The sequence below is a fragment of the Oncorhynchus masou genome, chromosome 29 (genome assembly GCF_036934945.1).
Source record: "Oncorhynchus masou masou isolate Uvic2021 chromosome 29, UVic_Omas_1.1, whole genome shotgun sequence".
NCBI lineage: Eukaryota > Metazoa > Chordata > Actinopteri > Salmoniformes > Salmonidae > Oncorhynchus > Oncorhynchus masou.
This window is the reverse complement of record NC_088240.1, coordinates 100,525,243-100,543,602: the sequence shown is the minus strand read 5'-3', so window position 1 is coordinate 100,543,602 and position 18,360 is coordinate 100,525,243. Positions and strand designations below refer to the sequence as shown.

At 43.5% G+C, this 18,360-nt stretch overlaps 3 non-coding genes across 3 annotated transcripts; all 3 read left to right on the top strand.

The window, feature by feature from the left end:
- The first annotated feature begins 8,345 nt into the window (after positions 1-8,345).
- On the top strand, positions 8,346-8,418 carry trnak-cuu (transfer RNA lysine (anticodon CUU)). Its single transcript has one exon. It is a non-coding gene; the product is annotated as a tRNA-Lys (tRNA).
- A 1,513-nt stretch (positions 8,419-9,931) lies between these two features.
- On the top strand, positions 9,932-10,004 carry trnak-cuu (transfer RNA lysine (anticodon CUU)). The gene has a single exon. It is a non-coding gene; the product is annotated as a tRNA-Lys (tRNA).
- Positions 10,005-15,094: 5,090 nt separating this feature from the next.
- Positions 15,095-15,167, top strand: trnak-cuu (transfer RNA lysine (anticodon CUU)). Its single transcript has one exon. It is a non-coding gene; the product is annotated as a tRNA-Lys (tRNA).
- Positions 15,168-18,360: the final 3,193 nt, after the last annotated feature.

Here is an 18,360-nt window from a genome sequence, read left to right as displayed (position 1 = left end):
ATTACAACAAACCATTGTTCCTCCACAGAAATACAGGCGTGATGATACAACAACAGTACCACACTTCAGTACACTTCCATTTACCAACCCAGGCCATTGATTATTAATGTAAGACTATTTGATTTCAGAAAACAAATGCTTTACCATTTTCTTTAACCTTTGACTCTTGTTTTCTCACATAAAGGCAATTAGGATATGTCATTACTGAAGTCATTACAGAAAGTTCATCAATAATTCACAACAGAAAATAAGATTGCAGCACATCCCAGGGACCACATTACTCCTAAGGGAAAGACAAAGCCCACAAACAACAGAAAGCAGACAAACAAGTCAGGGACATTGTACAACACAAATTAACTCATGCTGATATCACTGACATTGACTCAACTTTAGCCTAAAGTCTACACTTCGTGTACTGGACAGATATACAGTGCATTCAGAAAGTATTCAGACCCCTTGACCTTTTCCACATTTTGTTACGTTACACCCAATCTACACGCAACCCATAATGACAAAGCAAAAACAGTTTTCTATTTTATTTTTTCCAAATGTATTAAAAATAATAAACATAAATACCTTATTTACATAAGTATTCAGACACTTCTGAAGACTAGAAATTGAGCTCAGGCCCATCCTGGTTCCATTGATCATCCTTGAGATGTTTTTACAACTTGATTGGACCTTTGCTAAATTCAATTGATTGGAAGGCACATACCTGTCTATATAAGGTCCCACTGTTGTCAAAAAAATAAGCCATGAGGTCGAAGGAATTGTTCATAGAGCTCCGAGACAGAATTGTGTTGAGGCACAGACCAGGGGAAGGGTACCAAAAAGTCTCTGCAGCATTGAAGGTCCCCAAGTACACAGTGGCCCCCATCATTTTTAAATGGAAGAAGTTTGGAACCACCAAGACTCTTCCCAGAGCTGGCCGCCCGGCAAAACTGAGCAATCGGGGAAGAAGGGCCTTGGTCAGGGAGGTTAGTAAGAACTCTGACAGAGCTCCAGATTTCTTCTGTGGATATTGGAGAACCTTCCAGAAGGACAACGATCTCTGCAGCACTCCACCAATCAGACTTTTATGGTAGAGTGGCCAGACGGAAGCCACTTGGAGTTTGCCAAAAGGCACCTAAAAAATAAGATTCTCTGGTCTGATGAAACCAAGATTAAACACTTTGGCCTGAATGCCAAGCGTCACGTCTGGAGGAAACCTGGCACCATCCCTGCTGTGAAGCATGGTGGTGGGATGGTGGTGGGAGCATCATGCTTTGGGGATGTTTATCAGCGGCAGAGACTGGGAGACTAGTCAGGATCGAGGGAAAGATAAGCGGAGCAACGTACAGAGAGATCCTTGATGAAAACCTGCTCAGGAGTGCTCAGGGCCTCAGACTAGGGTGAAGGTTCACCATCCAACAGGACAACGACCCTAAGCACACAGCCAATACAATGCAGGAGTGGAGGAGAAGTGCAGGAGAAGTCTCTGAATGTCCTTGAGTGGCCCAGCCAGAGCCCAGACTTGAACCTGATTGAACATCTCTGGAGAGACCTGAAAATAGCTGTGCAGCAACGCTCCCCATCCAACCTGACAGAGCGTGAGAGGATCTACAGAGAAGAATGGGATAAACTCTCCAAATACAGTTGTGCCGAGCTTGTAGCATCATACCCAAGAAGACTTGAGGCTGTAATTGCTTCCAAAGGTGCATCAACAAAGTACTGAGTAAAGGCTCTGAACACTTATGTAAATGTGATATTTCATTTTTTTTTGCTTTGTCATTATGGGGTATTGTGTGTAAATTGATGGGGGACTATTTAATTCCTTTTAGAATAAGGCTGTAAGTTAACAAAATGTGGGAAAAGTAAAGGGGTCTGAATACCTTCCGAATGCACTGTTTACTTGTGATCCCGAGTGGTGCAGCGGTCAAAGGCACTGCATTTCACTACCGACCCTCGTTCGATTCCAGGCTGTATCACAACCGGTTGTGATTGTGAGTCCCATAGGGCGGCGCACAATTGGCCCAGCACTTTTAGGGTTTGCCGGGGTAGGGCGTCATTGTAAATAAGAATTTGTTCTTAAATTGACTTGCTTACCAGTTAAATAAAGATGAAATAACTAAAAATATATAAAGCCTTTATTAAGGAATAGAAGCTTGGGCCTAAACCCAGAACTATAGAGATATAGTGATACAGTGCCTACGACACTGACATTCATATCTTTATGTTCGATGGCTACTGCGGCTGCTATAGAATTACAGGAGGAGGCTAATTTGTTCATTTTCGATCTGAATATTTTGTATAAAGCTAAGCATTGTATTGTTAGATTATTAGAGAAACCATGGTGGGCCTAAAACAGACTTCCTCCCTCAAGTTCAATTGTCGGAGTTAGTTGGAGCACAAGGGCGCATCACAGGCCTGAAGAAGCAACTGTAAAGTTGAATAATTGCCACACCATAACAAACCTTCACAAACGTTTCTCAACTTTATTCAGGATAATATCAAAAGTAAGTCAAGCCATTGTTTATAGGGAAAATAGGAGCAGAAGAGTGAATGTAAACCAGGGGAAGAAAATGCACTATGCTGCCCTGTGCCCAATGAAAAACCACACAACCCACTCAAAGCAAAAACACAGTTTGACAACCCTCCCCTATTTTGGACCATCCCTGCCCCCCAGTCATTTTCGTCTGTCACTTACTAACATCACTACTGCTCAAAATCTACACAAAACCTGCTGGTTTTACTACTTGTTTGCTATAGAGCTGTGGAGCAAACCAGCAGTGATTTTGTACTAATTGAAGTAGTAATGAGTGATAAATTGGTGACCACTATATTTCCGATTAAAATCATTATATAATTCTCCCTTAATGACTACTGTGTAACTTCTGAGCCTTTGGGTATCTACTACTTAAAACCTGCACATAACAACACAATTCCTACATGTTCACTATTGAATTACTATGTAATGCCTACACATTATTGCTGAACAGTATGCCTACTCAATGCTTATGGAATTACTACTGACATTTGTGTGTTTAGTGTTGTGTCACTACTAATCACAACTAAATTGCTCCTGAATCTTAATTTCATACATAAACCATTTTGAATTACTATTGAAAACTGACACATGTAGTACAGTTTGCCTATTCAAAATCACAATTGACATCTTCTTGTTTCACTACTGTGTCCCTACTACACTAGTGCACAAGTTATTTCCTCAAGATTCGTAACTGTAGTTATATCATCAAACAATACATAATAAGCTTATACTTGTGTTAATCCCTTTGAGTTCATATCTTAGTTAAGTCAAAGCTGAATGATCTTCAGGTCCACTTTTTCTCCACCACGTAACCTTTTAGAAAATAAAGACAAACACAAGAGACAGCCAATTCTAAGCCATTCTCAATCATCTGCTAACATAGGTCACATAAGACAAAACAGAAAAACATTAGATAAACAAAGTTAACCGATTATTTCATTTTTAAAATATTTTTTTGTGTTTTAACCCCTTTTCCTCCCCATTTTCTTGATATCCAATTACGATCTTGTCTCATTGCTTCAACTCACCAACAGGCCCGAGAGAGGCAAAGGTCGCCAAACCGCACTTCTTAACACCCGCCCGCTTAATCAGCAAGCCAGCTGCACCAATGTGTCGGAGGAAACAACGCTCAACTGATGATTAAAGTCACCCTGCAGGCGCCCGGCCCACCACAAGGAGTCACTAGAGCACAATGAGCCAAGTAAAGCACCCCCCGGCCAAACCCTCCCCTAATCCGGATGACGCTGGGCCAATTGTGCGCCACCCTATAGGACTCCCGGTCAAGCCCGGTTATGACACCGCCTGGGATCGAACGTAGGTCTGTAGTGAAGCCTCAAGCACTGCGATGCAGTGCCTTAGAACGCTGCGCCGCTAGGGAGCACCAAACAATGTTAATCTTACCAACAATTGCCTCCATTCTTCTTACGTCGAGGGCCTCCTTTGCATTACATGACATTTACATTACATTTAAGTCATTTAGCAGACGCTCTTATCCAGAGCGACTTACAAATTGGTGAATTCACCTTCTGACATCCAGTGGAACAGCCACTTTACAATAGTGCATCTAAATAATTTAAGGGGGGGGGGGGGGTGAGAAGGATTACTTTATCCTATCCTAGGTATTCCTTGAAGAGGTGGGGTTTCAGGTGTCTCCGGAAGGTGGTGATTGACTCCGCTGTCCTGGCGTCGTGAGGGAGTTTGTTCCACCATTGGGGGGCCGGTCAAAAGAATGGGTAAGTATACCAACATGAATATATTGTACATTTGCACACAAACACAAAACGTGTTTCGTGGACTTCATGAAACAGCAGAGAGCGCACACCCCTATCCACATTGATGAGACCTCAGTAGAGACAACTGCAATGCTCTACTTTCCGGCTACCCGGATATAGCACTAAATAAACTTCAGTTAGTGCTGAATACGGCTGCTAGAATCCTGACTAGAACCATAAAAATTGATCATATTACTCCAGTGCTAGCCTCCCTACACTGGCTTCCTGTCAAGGCAAGGGCTGATTTCAAGGTTTTACTGCTAACCTGCAAAGCATTACATGGGGTTGCTCCTACCTATCTCTCTGATTTGGTCCTGTCGTACATACCTAGACGTACGCTACGGTCACAAGATGGAGGCCTCCTAATTGTCCCTAGAATTTCTAAGCAAACAGCTGGAGGCAGGGCTTTCTCCTATAGAGCTCAATTTTTATGGAATGGTCTGCCTACCCATGTGAGAGACGCAAACTCGGTCTCAACCTTTAAGTCTTTACTGAAGACTCATCTCTTCAGTGGGTCATATGATTGAGTGTAGTCTCGCCCAGGAGTGTGAAGGTAAACGGAAAGGCTCTGGGGCAACGAACCGCCCTTGCTGTCTCTGCCTGGCCCGTTCCCCTCTTTTCATTGGGATTCTCTGCCTCTAACCCTATTACAGGGGCTGAGTCACTGGCTTACTAGGGCTCTTTCATATCGTCCCTAGGAGGGGTGCGTCACTTGAGTGGGTTGAGTCACTGATGTGATCTTCCTGTCTGGGTTGCCGCCCCCCCCCCCCCTGGGTTGTGCCGTGGCCGAGATCTTTGTGGGCTATACTCGGCCTTGTCTCAGGATGGTAAGTTGGTGGTTGAAGATATCCCTCTAGTGGTGTGGGGGCTGTGCTTTGGCAAAGTGGGTGGGGTTATATCCTTCCTGTTTGGCCCTGTCCGGGGGTGTCATCGGATGGGGCCACAGTGTCTCCTGACCCTTCCTGTCTCAGCCTCCAGTATTTATGCTACAGTAGTTTATGTGTCGGGGGGCTAGGGTCAGTTTGTTATATCTGGAGTACTTCTCCTGTCCTATCCGGTGTCCTGTGTGAATTTAAGTATGCTCTCTCTAATTCTCTCTTTCTCTCTTTCTTTCTCTCTCTCGGAGGACCTGAGCCCTAGGACCATGCCTCAGGACTACAGGGCATGATGACTCCTTGCTGTCCCCAGTCCACCTGGCCGTGCTGCTGCTCCAGTTTCAACTGTTCTGCCTGTGATTATTATTATTTGACCATGCTGGTCATTTATGAACATTTGAACATCTTGGCCATGTTCTCTTATAATCTCCACCCGGCACAGCCAGAAGAGGACTGGCCACCCCACATAGCCTGGTTCCTCTCTAGGTTTCTTCCTAGGTTTTGGTCTTTCTAGGGAGTTTTTCCTAGCTACCGTGCTTGTACACCTGCATTGCTTACTGTTTGGGGTTTTAGGCTGGGTTTCTGTACAGCACTTTGAGATATCAGCTGATGTACGAAGGCTATATAAATAAATTTGATTTGATTTGATTTGATGTACGATATTCGAACCAAGTCAAAATAACTATTGAGGTACCTGGCTAGCTCAGTCGGTAGAGCATGAGACTCTTAATCTCAGGGTCGTGGGTTCGAGCCCCACGTTAGGTGGTTATTTTCTCTGCCGAAGCACCAACTGACTTCGCAAACAACCATCTGCTTGGAATTTCGAGCAGGCTTGCCACCCTGCAAAGTTGGTGATACAGAAGGCGATGAATTTGTATTCCATCTCTGCCTGCACTCTATCCTGTCATCTCAATGACATCCCTATTACCTATGAAACGCCCTCCGAAATGGATGGAATAAATGATCATTTTCATGGCAAGAAATAGACAGGCAGAGGCTTCAAGAAGAATACTTGCTCCTGGTGGGGCTTGAACTCATAACCTTCTCATCTAATTGCTGTATACTGCTGTATAAGTACAACACTCTAACAGATTGCACCACAGGATCCAAAAACTCAATGATCACCATATTTAGCAGAAACTGTGATGTACGATATTCGAAACAAGTCAAAATCACTATAGAGGTACCTGGCTAGCTCAGTCTGTAGAGCATGAGACTCTTAATCTCAGGTTCGTGGGTTCGAGCCCCACGTTAGGTGGTTATTTTCTCTGCCGAAGCACCAACTGACTTCGCAAACAACCATCTGCTTGGAATTTCGAGCAGGCTTGCCACCCTGCAAAGTTGGTGATACAGAAGGCGATGAATTTGTATTCCATCTCTGCCTGCACTCTATCCTGTCATCTCAATGACATCTCTATTACCTATGAAAAGTCCTCCGAAATGGATGGAATAAATGATAATTTTCCGGACAAGAAATAGACAGGCAGAGGATTCAAGAAGAATACTTGCTCCTGGTGGAGCTTGAACTTATAACCTTGTCATCTAATTGCTGTATACTGCTGTATAAGTACAACATGCTAACAGATTGCACCACAGGATCCATCAACAACACTCACTGATCACCATATTTTGCAGAAACTGGGATGTACGATATTCGAACCAAGTCAAAATCACTATTGTGTTACCTGGCTAGCTCAGTCGGTAGAGCATAAGACTCTTAATCTCAGGGTCGTGGGTTCGAGCCCCACGTTAGGTGATTATTTTCTCTGCCGAAGCTCCAACTCACTTCGCAAACAGCCATCCGCTTGGAATTTCGAGCAGGCTTTCCACTCTGCATAGCTGGTGATACAGAAGACTATGAATTTGTATTCTATCTCTGCCTGCACTCTATCCTGTCATCTCAATGACATCCCTAGTACCTATGAAACATCCTCCAAAGTGGATGGAATAAATGATCATTTTCATGGCAAGAAATAGACAGGCAGAGGCTTCAAGAAGAATACTTGCTCCTGGTGGGGCTTGAACTAATAACCTTGTCATCTAATTGCTGTATACTGCTGTATAAGTACAACACTCTAACAGATTGCACCACAGGATCCAACAACAAAACTCAATGATCACCATATTTAGCAGAAACTGTGATGTACGATATTCGAAACAAGTCAAAATCACTATGGAGGTACCTGGCTAGCTCAGTCGGTAGAGCATGAGACTCTTAATCTCAGGGTCGTGGGTTCGAGCCCCACGTTAGGTGATTATTTTCTCTGCTGAACCACCAACTGACTTCGCAAACAACCATCTGCTTGGAATTTCGAGCAGGCTTGCCACCCTGCAAAGTTGGTGATACAGAAGGCGATGAATTTGTATTCTATCTCTGCCTGCACTCTATCCTGTCATCTCAATGACATCCATATTACCTATGAAAAGTCCTCCAAAATGGATGGAATAAATGATAATTTTCAGGGCAAGAAATAGACAGGCAGAGGATTCAAGAAGAATACTTGCTCCTGGTGGAGCTTGAACTCATAACCTTGTCATCTAATTGCTGTATACTGCTGTATAAGTACAACACTCTAACAGATTGCACCACATGATCCATCAACAAAAACTCAATGATCACCATATTTAGCAGAAACTGTGATGTACGATATTCGAACCAAGTCAAAATAACTATGGAGGTACCTGGCTAGCTCAGTCGGTAGAGCATGAGACTCAGGGTCGTGTGTTCGAGCCCCACGTTAGGTGATTATTTTCTCTGCCGAAGCACCAACTCACTTTCCAAACAGCCATCCGCTTGGAATTTCGAGCAGGCTTTCCACTCTGCGTAGCTGATGATACAGAAGACTATGAATTTGTATTCTATCTCTGCCTGCACTCTATCCTGTCATCTCAATGACATCCCTAGTACCTATGAAACGCCCTCCAAAATGGATGGAATAAATGATCATTTTCATGGCAAGAAATAGACAGGCAGAGGCTTCAAGAAGAATACTTGCTCCTGGTGGGGCTTGAACTCATAACCTTGACATCTAATTGCTGTATACTGTTGTATAAGTACAACACTCTAACAGATTGCACCACAGGATCCAACAACAAAAACTCAATGATCACCATATTTAGCAGAAACTGTGATGTACGATATTCGAACCAAGTCAAAATCACTATTGAGGTACCTGGCTAGCTCAGTCGGTAGAGCATGAGACTCTTAATCTCAGGGTCGTGGGTTCGAACCCCACGTTAGGTGATTATTTTCTCTGCCGAAGCACCAACTGACTTCGCAAACAACCATCTGCTTGGAATTTCGAGCAGGCTTGCCACCCCTGCAAAGTTGGTGATACAGAAGACGATGAATTTGTATTCCATCTCATATTGTCATCTCAATGACATCCCTATTACCTATGAAAAGTCCTCCGAAATGGATGGAATAAATGATCATTTTCCGGACAAGAAATAGACAGGCAGAGGATTCAAGAAGAATACTTGCTCCTGGTGGGGCTTGAACTCATAACCTTCTCATCTAATTGCTGTATACTGCTGTATAAGTACAACACTCTAACAGATTGCACCACAGGATCCAAAACAACAACTCAATGATCACCATATTTAGCAGAAACTGTGATGTCGATATTCGAAACAAGTCAAAATCACTAAGAGGTACCTGGCTAGCTCAGTCGGTAGAGCATGAGACTCTTAATTCAGGGTCGTGGGTCGAGCCCCACGTTAGGTGATTATTTTCTCTGCCGAAGCACCAACTGACTTCAAACAACCATCTGCTTGGAATTTCGAGCAGGCTTGCCACCCTGCAAAGCTGGTGACACAGAAGGCGATGAATTTGTATTCCATCTCTGCCTGCACTCTATCCTGTCATCTCAATGACATCCCTATTACCTATGAAAAGTCCTCCGAAGTGGATGGAATAAATGATAATTTTCCGGACAAGAAATAGACAGGCAGAGGATTCAAGAAGAATACTTGCTCCTGGTGGAGCTTGAACTTATAACCTTGTCATCTAATTGCTGTATACTGCTGTATAAGTACAACACGCTAACAGATTGCACCACAGGATCCATCAACAACACTCACTGTTCACCATATTTTGCAGAAACTGGGATGTACGATATTCGAACCAAGTCAAAATCACTATTGAGGTACCTGGCTAGCTCAGTCGGTAGAGCATGAGACTCTTAATCTCAGGGTTCGGGTTCGAGCCCCACGTTAGGTGATTATTTTCTCTGCCGAAGCACCAACTGACTTCGCAAACAACCATCTACCCTGCAAAGCTGGTGATACAGAACAGCCACTCCCTGTCATCTCAATGGCATCCATATTACCTAGAAACGCCCTGGGATGGAATAAATGATAATTTTCGAAATAGGGCAGAGGCTTCAAGAAGAATACTTGCCACCCTGCAAAGTTGGTGATACAGAAGGCTATGAATTTGTATTCCATCTCTGCCTGCACTCTATCCTGTCATCTCAATGACATCCCTATTACCTATGAAAAGTCCTCCAAAATGGATGGAATAAATGATCATTTTCCGGGCAAGAAATAGACAGGCAGAGGCTTCAAGAAGAATACTTGCTCCTGGTGGGGCTTGAACTCATAACCTTGTCATCTAATTGCTGTATACTGCTGTATAAGTACAACACTCTAACAGATTGCACCACAGGATCCAACAACAAAAACTCAATGATCACCATATTTAGCAGAAACTGTGATGTACGATATTCGAAACAAGTCAAAATCACTATAGAGGTACCTGGCTAGCTCAGTCGGTAGAGCATGAGACTCTTAATCTCAGGGTCGTGGGTTCGAACCCCACGTTAGGTGATTAAGTTCTCTGCTGAAGCACCAACTCACTTCGCAAACAGCCATCCGCTTGGAATTTCGAGCAGGCTTTCCACTCTGCGTAGCTGGTGATACAGAAGACGAGGAATTTGTATTCCATCTCTGCCTGCACTCTGTCCTGTCATCTCAATGACATCCCTATTACCTATGAGAAGTCCTCCGAAATGGATGGAATACATGATCATTTTCATGGCAAGAAATAGACAGGCAGAGGCTTCAAGAAGAATACTTGCTCCTGGTGGGGCTTGAACTCATAACCTTGTCATCTAATTGCTGTATACTGCTGTATAAGTACAACACTCTAACAGATTGCACCACAGGATCCAACAACAAAAACTCAATGATCACCATATTTAGCAGAAACTGTGATGTACGATATTCGAAACAAGTCAAAATCACTATAGAGGTACCTGGCTAGCTCAGTCGGTAGAGCATGAGACTCTTAATCTCAGGGTCGTGGGTTCGAGCCCCACGTTAGGTGGTTATTTTCTCTGCCGAAGCACCAACTGACTTCAAACAACCATCTGCTTGGAATTCGATCAGGCTTGCCACCCTGCAAAGTTGGTGATACAGAAGGCGATGAATTTGTATTCCATCTCTGCCTGCACTCTATCCTGTCATCTCAATGACATCCCTATTACCTATGAAAAGTCCTCCGAAGTGGATGGAATAAATGATAACTTTCCGGACAAGAAATAGACAGGCAGAGGATTCAAGAAGAATACTTGCTCCTGGTGGAGCTTGAACTCATAACCTTGTCATCTAATTGCTGTATACTGCTGTATAAGTACAACACGCTAACAGATTGCACCACAGGATCCATCAACAACACTCACTGATCACCATATTTTGCAGAAACTGAGATGTACGATATTCGGACCAAGTCAAAATCACTATTGAGGTACCTGGCTTGCTCAGTCGGTAGAGCATGAGACTCTTAATCTCAGGGTCGTGGGTTCGAGCCCCACTTTAGGTGATTATTTTCTCTGCCGAAGCACCAACTGACTTCGCAAACAACCATCTACTTGGAATTTCGAGCAGGCTTGCCACCCTACAACGTTGGTGATACAGAAGGCGATGAATTTGTATTCCATCTCTGCCTGCACTCTATCCTGTCATCTCAATGACATCCATATTCCTATGAAAAAGTCCTCCGAAATGGATGGAATAAATGATCATTTTCCGACCAGAAATAGACAGGCAGAGGATTCAAGAAGAATACTTGCTCATGGTGGAGCTTGAACTTATAACCTTGTCATCTAATTGCTGTATACTGCTGTATAAGTACAACACGCTAACAGATTGCACCACAGGATCCATCAACAACACTCACTGATCACCATATTTAGCAGAAACTGTGATGTACGATATTCGAACCAAGTCAAAATAACTATTGAGGTACCTAGCTAGCTCAGTCGGTAGAGCATGAGACTCTTAATCTCAGGGTCGTGGTTTCGAGCCCCACGTTAGGTAATTATTTTCTCTGCCGAAGCACCAACTGACTTCGCAAACAACCATCTGCTTGAATTTCTTGCAGGCTTGCCACCCTGCAAAGTTGGTGATACAGAAGGCGATGAATTTGTATTCCATCTCTGCCTGCACTCTATCCTGTCATCTCAATGACATCCCTATTACCTATGAGAAGTCCTCCGAAATGGATGGAATAAATGATAATTTTCCGGACAAGAAATAGACAGGCAGAGGATTCAAGAAGAATACTTGCTCCTGGTGGAGCTTGAACTCATAACCTTGTCATCTAATTGCTGTATACTGCTGTATAAGTACAACACTCTAACAGATTGCACCACAGGATCAAACAACAAAAACTCAATGATCACCATATTTAGCAGAAACTGTGATGTACGATATTCGAAACAAGTCAAAATCACTATAGAGGTACCTGGCTAGCTCAGTCGGTAGAGCATGAGACTCTTAATCTCAGGGTCGTGGGTTCGAGCCCCACGTTAGGTGGTTATTTTCTCTGCCGAAGCACCAACTGACTTCGCAAACAACCATCTGCTTGGAATTCCGATCAGGCTTGCCACCCTGCAAAGTTGGTGATACAGAAGGCGATGAATTTGTATTCCATCTCTGCCTGCACTCTATCCTGTCATCTCAATGACATCCCTATTACCTATGAAAAGTCCTCCGAAGTGGATGGAATAAATGATAACTTTCCGGACAAGAAATAGACAGGCAGAGGATTCAAGAAGAATACTTGCTCCTGGTGGAGCTTGAACTCATAACCTTGTCATCTAATTGCTGTATACTGCTGTATAAGTACAACACGCTAACAGATTGCACCACAGGATCCATCAACAACACTCACTGATCACCATATTTTGCAGAAACTGAGATGTACGATATTCGGACCAAGTCAAAATCACTATTGAGGTACCTGGCTTGCTCAGTCGGTAGAGCATGAGACTCTTAATCTCAGGGTCGTGGGTTCGAGCCCCACTTTAGGTGATTATTTTCTCTGCCGAAGCACCAACTGACTTCGCAAACAACCATCTACTTGGAATTTCGAGCAGGCTTGCCACCCTGCAACGTTGGTGATACAGAAGGCGATGAATTTGTATTCCATCTCTGCCTGCACTCTATCCTGTCATCTCAATGACATCCATATTCCCTATGAAAAGTCCTCCGAAATGGATGGAATAAATGATCATTTTCCGGACCAGAAATAGACAGGCAGAGGATTCAAGAAGAATACTTGCTCATGGTGGAGCTTGAACTTATAACCTTGTCATCTAATTGCTGTATACTGCTGTATAAGTACAACACGCTAACAGATTGCACCACAGGATCCATCAACAACACTCACTGATCACCATATTTAGCAGAAACTGTGATGTACGATATTCGAACCAAGTCAAAATAACTATTGAGGTACCTAGCTAGCTCAGTCGGTAGAGCATGAGACTCTTAATCTCAGGGTCGTGGTTTCGAGCCCCACGTTAGGTAATTATTTTCTCTGCCGAAGCACCAACTGACTTCGCAAACAACCATCTGCTTGGAATTTCTTGCAGGCTTGCCACCCTGCAAAGTTGGTGATACAGAAGGCGATGAATTTGTATTCCATCTCTGCCTGCACTCTATCCTGTCATCTCAATGACATCCCTATTACCTATGAGAAGTCCTCCGAAATGGATGGAATAAATGATAATTTTCCGGACAAGAAATAGACAGGCAGAGGATTCAAGAAGAATACTTGCTCCTGGTGGAGCTTGAACTCATAACCTTGTCATCTAATTGCTGTATACTGCTGTATAAGTACAACACTCTAACAGATTGCACCACAGGATCAAACAACAAAAACTCAATGATCACCATATTTAGCAGAAACTGTGATGTACGATATTCGAAACAAGTCAAAATCACTATAGAGGTACCTGTCTAGCTTAGTCAGTAGGGCATGAGACTCTTAATCTCAGGGTCGTGGGTTCGAGCCCCACGTTAGGTGATTATTTTCTCTGCCGAAGCACCAACTGACTTCGCAAACAACCATCTGCTTGGAATTTCGAGCAGGCTTGCCACCCTGCAAAGTTGGTGATACAGAAGGCGATGAATTTGTATTCCATCTCTGCCTGCACTCTATCCTGTCATCTCAATAACATCCCTAGTACCTATGAAACGTCCTCCAAAATGGATGGAATAAATGATCATTTTCATGGCAAGAAATAGACAGGCAGAGGCTTCAAGAAGAATACTTGCTCCTGGTGGGGCTTGAACTCATAACCTTGTCATCTAATTGCTGTATACTGCTGTATAAGTACAACACGCTAACAGATTGCACCACAGGATCCATCAACAACACTCACTGATCACCATATTTTGCAGAAACTGGGATGTACGATATTCGAACCAAGTCTAAATCACTATTGAGGTACCTGGCAAGCTCAGTCGGTAGAGCATGAGACTCTTAATCTCAGGGTCGTGGGTTCGAGCCCCACGTTAGGTGATTATTTTCTCTGCCGAAGCACCAACTCACTTCGCAAACAGCCATCCGCTTGGAATTTCGAGCAGGCTTGCCACCCTGCAAAGTTGGTGAACAGAAGGCGATGAATTTGTATTCCATCTCTGCCTGCACTCTATCCTGTCATCTCAATGACATCCCTATTACCTATGAAAAGTCCTCCGAAGTGGATGGAATAAATGATAATTTTCCGGACAAGAAATAGACAGGCAGAGGATTCAAGAAGAATACTTGCTCCTGGTGGAGCTTGAACTCATAACCTTGTCATCTAATTGCTGTATACTGCTGTATAAGTACAACACGCTAACAGATTGCACCACAGGATCCATCAACAACACTCACTGATCACCATATTTTGCAGAAACTGGGATGTACGATATTCGAACCAAGTCAAAATCACTATTGAGGTACCTGGCAAGCTCAGTCGGTAGAGCATGAGACTCTTAATCTCAGGGTCGTGGGTTCGAACCCCACCGTTGGGTGATTATTTATTTTCTCTGCCGAAGCACCAACTCACTTCGCAAACAGCCATCAGCTTGGAATTTCGAGCAGAGCGTTCCACTCTGCATAGCTGGTGATACAGAAGACTATGAATTTGTATTCTATCTCTGCCTGCACTCTATCCTGTCATCTCAATGGCATCCATATTACCTATGAAAAGTCCTCCGAAATGGATGGAATAAATGATAATTTTCCGGACAAGGTATAGACAGGCAGAGGCTTCAAGAAGAATACTTGCCACCCTGCAAAGTTGGTGATACAGAAGGCGATTAATTTGTATTCTATCTCTGCCTGCACTCTATCCTGTCATCTCAATGACATCCCTATTACCTATGAAAAGTCCTCCGAAATGGATGGAATAAATGATAATTTTCCGGGCAAGATATAGACAGGCAGAGGTTTCAAGAAGAATACTTGCTCCTGGTGGAGCTTGAACTCATAACCTTGTCATCGAATTGCTGTATACTGCTGTATAAGTACAACACGCTAACAGATTGCACCACAGGATCCATCAACAACACTCACTGATCACCATATTTAGCAGAAACTGGGATGTACAATATTCGAAACAAGTCATAATCACTATAGAGGTACCTGGCTAGCTCAGTCGGTAGAGCATGAGACTCTTAATCTCAGGGTCGTGGGTTCGAGCCCCACGCTAGGTGATTCTTTTCTCTGCCGAAGCACCAACTCACTTCGCAAACAGCCATCCCCTTGGAATTTCGAGCAGGCTTTCCACTCTGTGTAGCTGGTGATACAGAAGACTATGAATTTGTATTCTATCTCTGCCTGCACTCTATCCTGTCATCTCAATGACATCCCTATTACCTATGAAAAGTCCTCCGAAATGGATGGAATAAATGATAATTTTCCGGGCAAGAAATAGACAGGCAGAGGCTTCAAGAAGAATACTTGCTCCTGGTGGAGCTTGAACTCATAACCTTGTCATCGAATTGCTGTATACTGCTGTATAAGTACAACACGCTAACAGATTGCACCACAGGATCCATCAACAACACTCACTGATCACCATATTTAGCAGAAACTGGGATGTACGATATTCGAAACAAGTCATAATCACTATAGAGGTACCTGGCTAGCTCAGTCGGTAGAGCATGAGACTCTTAATCTCAGGGTTGTGGGTTCGAGCCCCACGCTAGGTGATTATTTTCTCTGCTGAAGCACCAACTCACTTCGCAAACAGCCATCCGCTTGGAATTTCGAGCAGGCTTTCCACTCTGCGTAGCTGGTGATACAGAAGACTATGAATTTGTATTCTATCTCTGCCTGCACTCTATCCTGTCATCTCAATGACATCCCTATTACCTATGAAAAGTCCTCCGAAATGGATGGAATAAATGATCATTTTCATGGCAAGAAATAGACAGGCAGAGGCTTCAAGAAGAACACTTGCTCCTGGTGGAGCTTGATCTCATAACCTTGTCATCGAATTGCTGTATACTGCTGTATAAGTACAACACTCTAACAGATTGCACCACAGGATCCATCAACAACACTCACTTATCACCATATTTTGCAGAAACTGGGATGTACGATATTCGAACCAAGTCAAAATAACTATTGAGGTACCTGGCTAGCTCAGTCGGTAGAGCATGAGACTCTTAATCTCAGGGTCGTGGGTTCGAGCCACCACGTTAGGTGGTTATTTTCTCTGCCGAAGCACCAACTGACTTCGCAAACAACCATCCGCTTGGAATTTCGAGCAGGCTTTCCACTCTGCGTAGCTGGTGATACAGAAGACTATGAATTTGTATTCTATCTCTGCCTGCACTCTATCCTGTCATCTCAATGACATCCATATTCCCTATGAAAAGTCCTCCGAAATGGATGGAATAAATGATAATTTTCCGGTCAAGAAATAGACAGGCAGAGGATTCAAGAAGAATACTTGCTCCTGGTGGAGCTTGAACTTATAACCTTGTCATCTAATTGCTGTATACTGCTGTATAAGTACAATACGCTAACAGATTGCACCACAGGATCCATCAACAACACTCACTGATCACCATATTTTGCAGAAACTGGGATGTACGATATTCGAACCAATTCAAAATAATTATTGAGGTACATGGCTAGCTCAGTCGGTAGAGCATGAGACTCTTAATCTCAGGGTCGTGGGTTTGAGCCCCACGTTAGGTGATTATTTTCTCTGCCGAAGCACCAACTGACTTCGCCAACAACCATCTGCTTGGAATTTCGAGCAGGCTTGCCACCCTGCAAAGTTGGTGATACAGAAGGTGATGAATTTGTATTCCATCTCTGCCTGCACTCTATCCTGTCATCTCAATGACATCCATATTCCCTATGAAAAGTCCTCCGAAATGGATGGAATAAATGATAATTTTCCGGACAAGAAATAGACAGGCAGAGGATTCAAGAAGAATACTTGCTCATGGTGGAGCTTGAACTTATAACCTTGTCATCTAATTGCTGTATACTGCTGTATAAGTACAACACGCTAACAGATTGCACCACAGGATCCATCAACAACACTCACTGATCACCATATTTTGCAGAAACTGGGATGTACGATATTCGAACCAAGTCAAAATAACTATTGAGGTACCTGGCTAGCTCAGTCGGTAGAGCATGAGACTCTTAATCTCAGGGTCGTGGGTTCGAGCCACCACGTTAGGTGGTTATTTTCTCTGCCGAAGCACCAACTGACTTCGCAAACAACCATCTGCTTGGAATTTCGAGCAGGCTTGCCACCCTGCAAAGTTGGTGATACAGAAGGCGATGAATTTGTATTCCATCTCTGCCTGCACTCTATCCTGTCATCTCAATGACATCCCTATTACCTATGAGAATTCCTCCGAAATGGATGGAATAAATGATCATTTTCATGGCAAGAAGGTGGGGCTTGAACTCATAACCTTGTCATCTAATTGCTGTATAAGTACAACACTCTAACAGATTGCACCACAGGATCCAACAACAAAAACTCAATGATCACCATATTTAGCAGAAACTTGATGTACGATATTCCAAACAAGTCAAAATCACTATAGAGGTACCTGGCTAGCTCAGTCGGTAGAGCATGAGGCTCTTAATTCAGGGTCGGGTTCGAGCCCCACGTTAGGTGATTATTTTCTGCCGAAGCACCAACTGACTTCGCAAACAACCATCTGCTTGGAATTTCGCTTGCCACCCTGCAAAAAGTTGGTGATACAGAAGGCGATGAATTTGTATTCTCCATCTCTGCCTGCACTCTATCCTGTCATCTCAATGACATCCCTATTACCTATGAGAAGTCCTCCGAAATGGATGGAATAAATTATCATTTTCATGGCAAGAAATAGACAGGCAGAGGCTTCAAGAAGAATACTTGCTCCTGGTGGGGTTTGTACTCATAATATTGTCATCTAATTGCTGCATACTGCTGTATAAGTACAACACTCTAACAGATTGCACCACAGGATCCAACAACAAAAAACTCAATGATCACCATATTTAGCAGAAACTGTGATGTACGATATTAGAAACAAGTCAAAATCACTATAGAGGTACTAGCTAAGCAATCGGTGACATGAGACTCTTAATCTAAGCGTCGTGGGTTGAGCCCCCGTTAGAGTGGTTATTTTCTCTGCTGAAGCACCAACTCACTTCGCAGACAGCCATCCGCTTGGAATTTGAGCAGGCTTTCCACTCTACGTAGCTGGTGATACAGAGAGCGATAATTTGTATTCCATCTCTGCCTGCACTCTACCCTGTCATCTCAATGACATCCTTATTACCTATGAAAAGTCCTCCGAAATGGATGGAATAAATGATAATTTTCCGGACAAGAAATAGACAGGCAGAGGATTCAAGAAGAATACTTGCTCATGGTGGAGC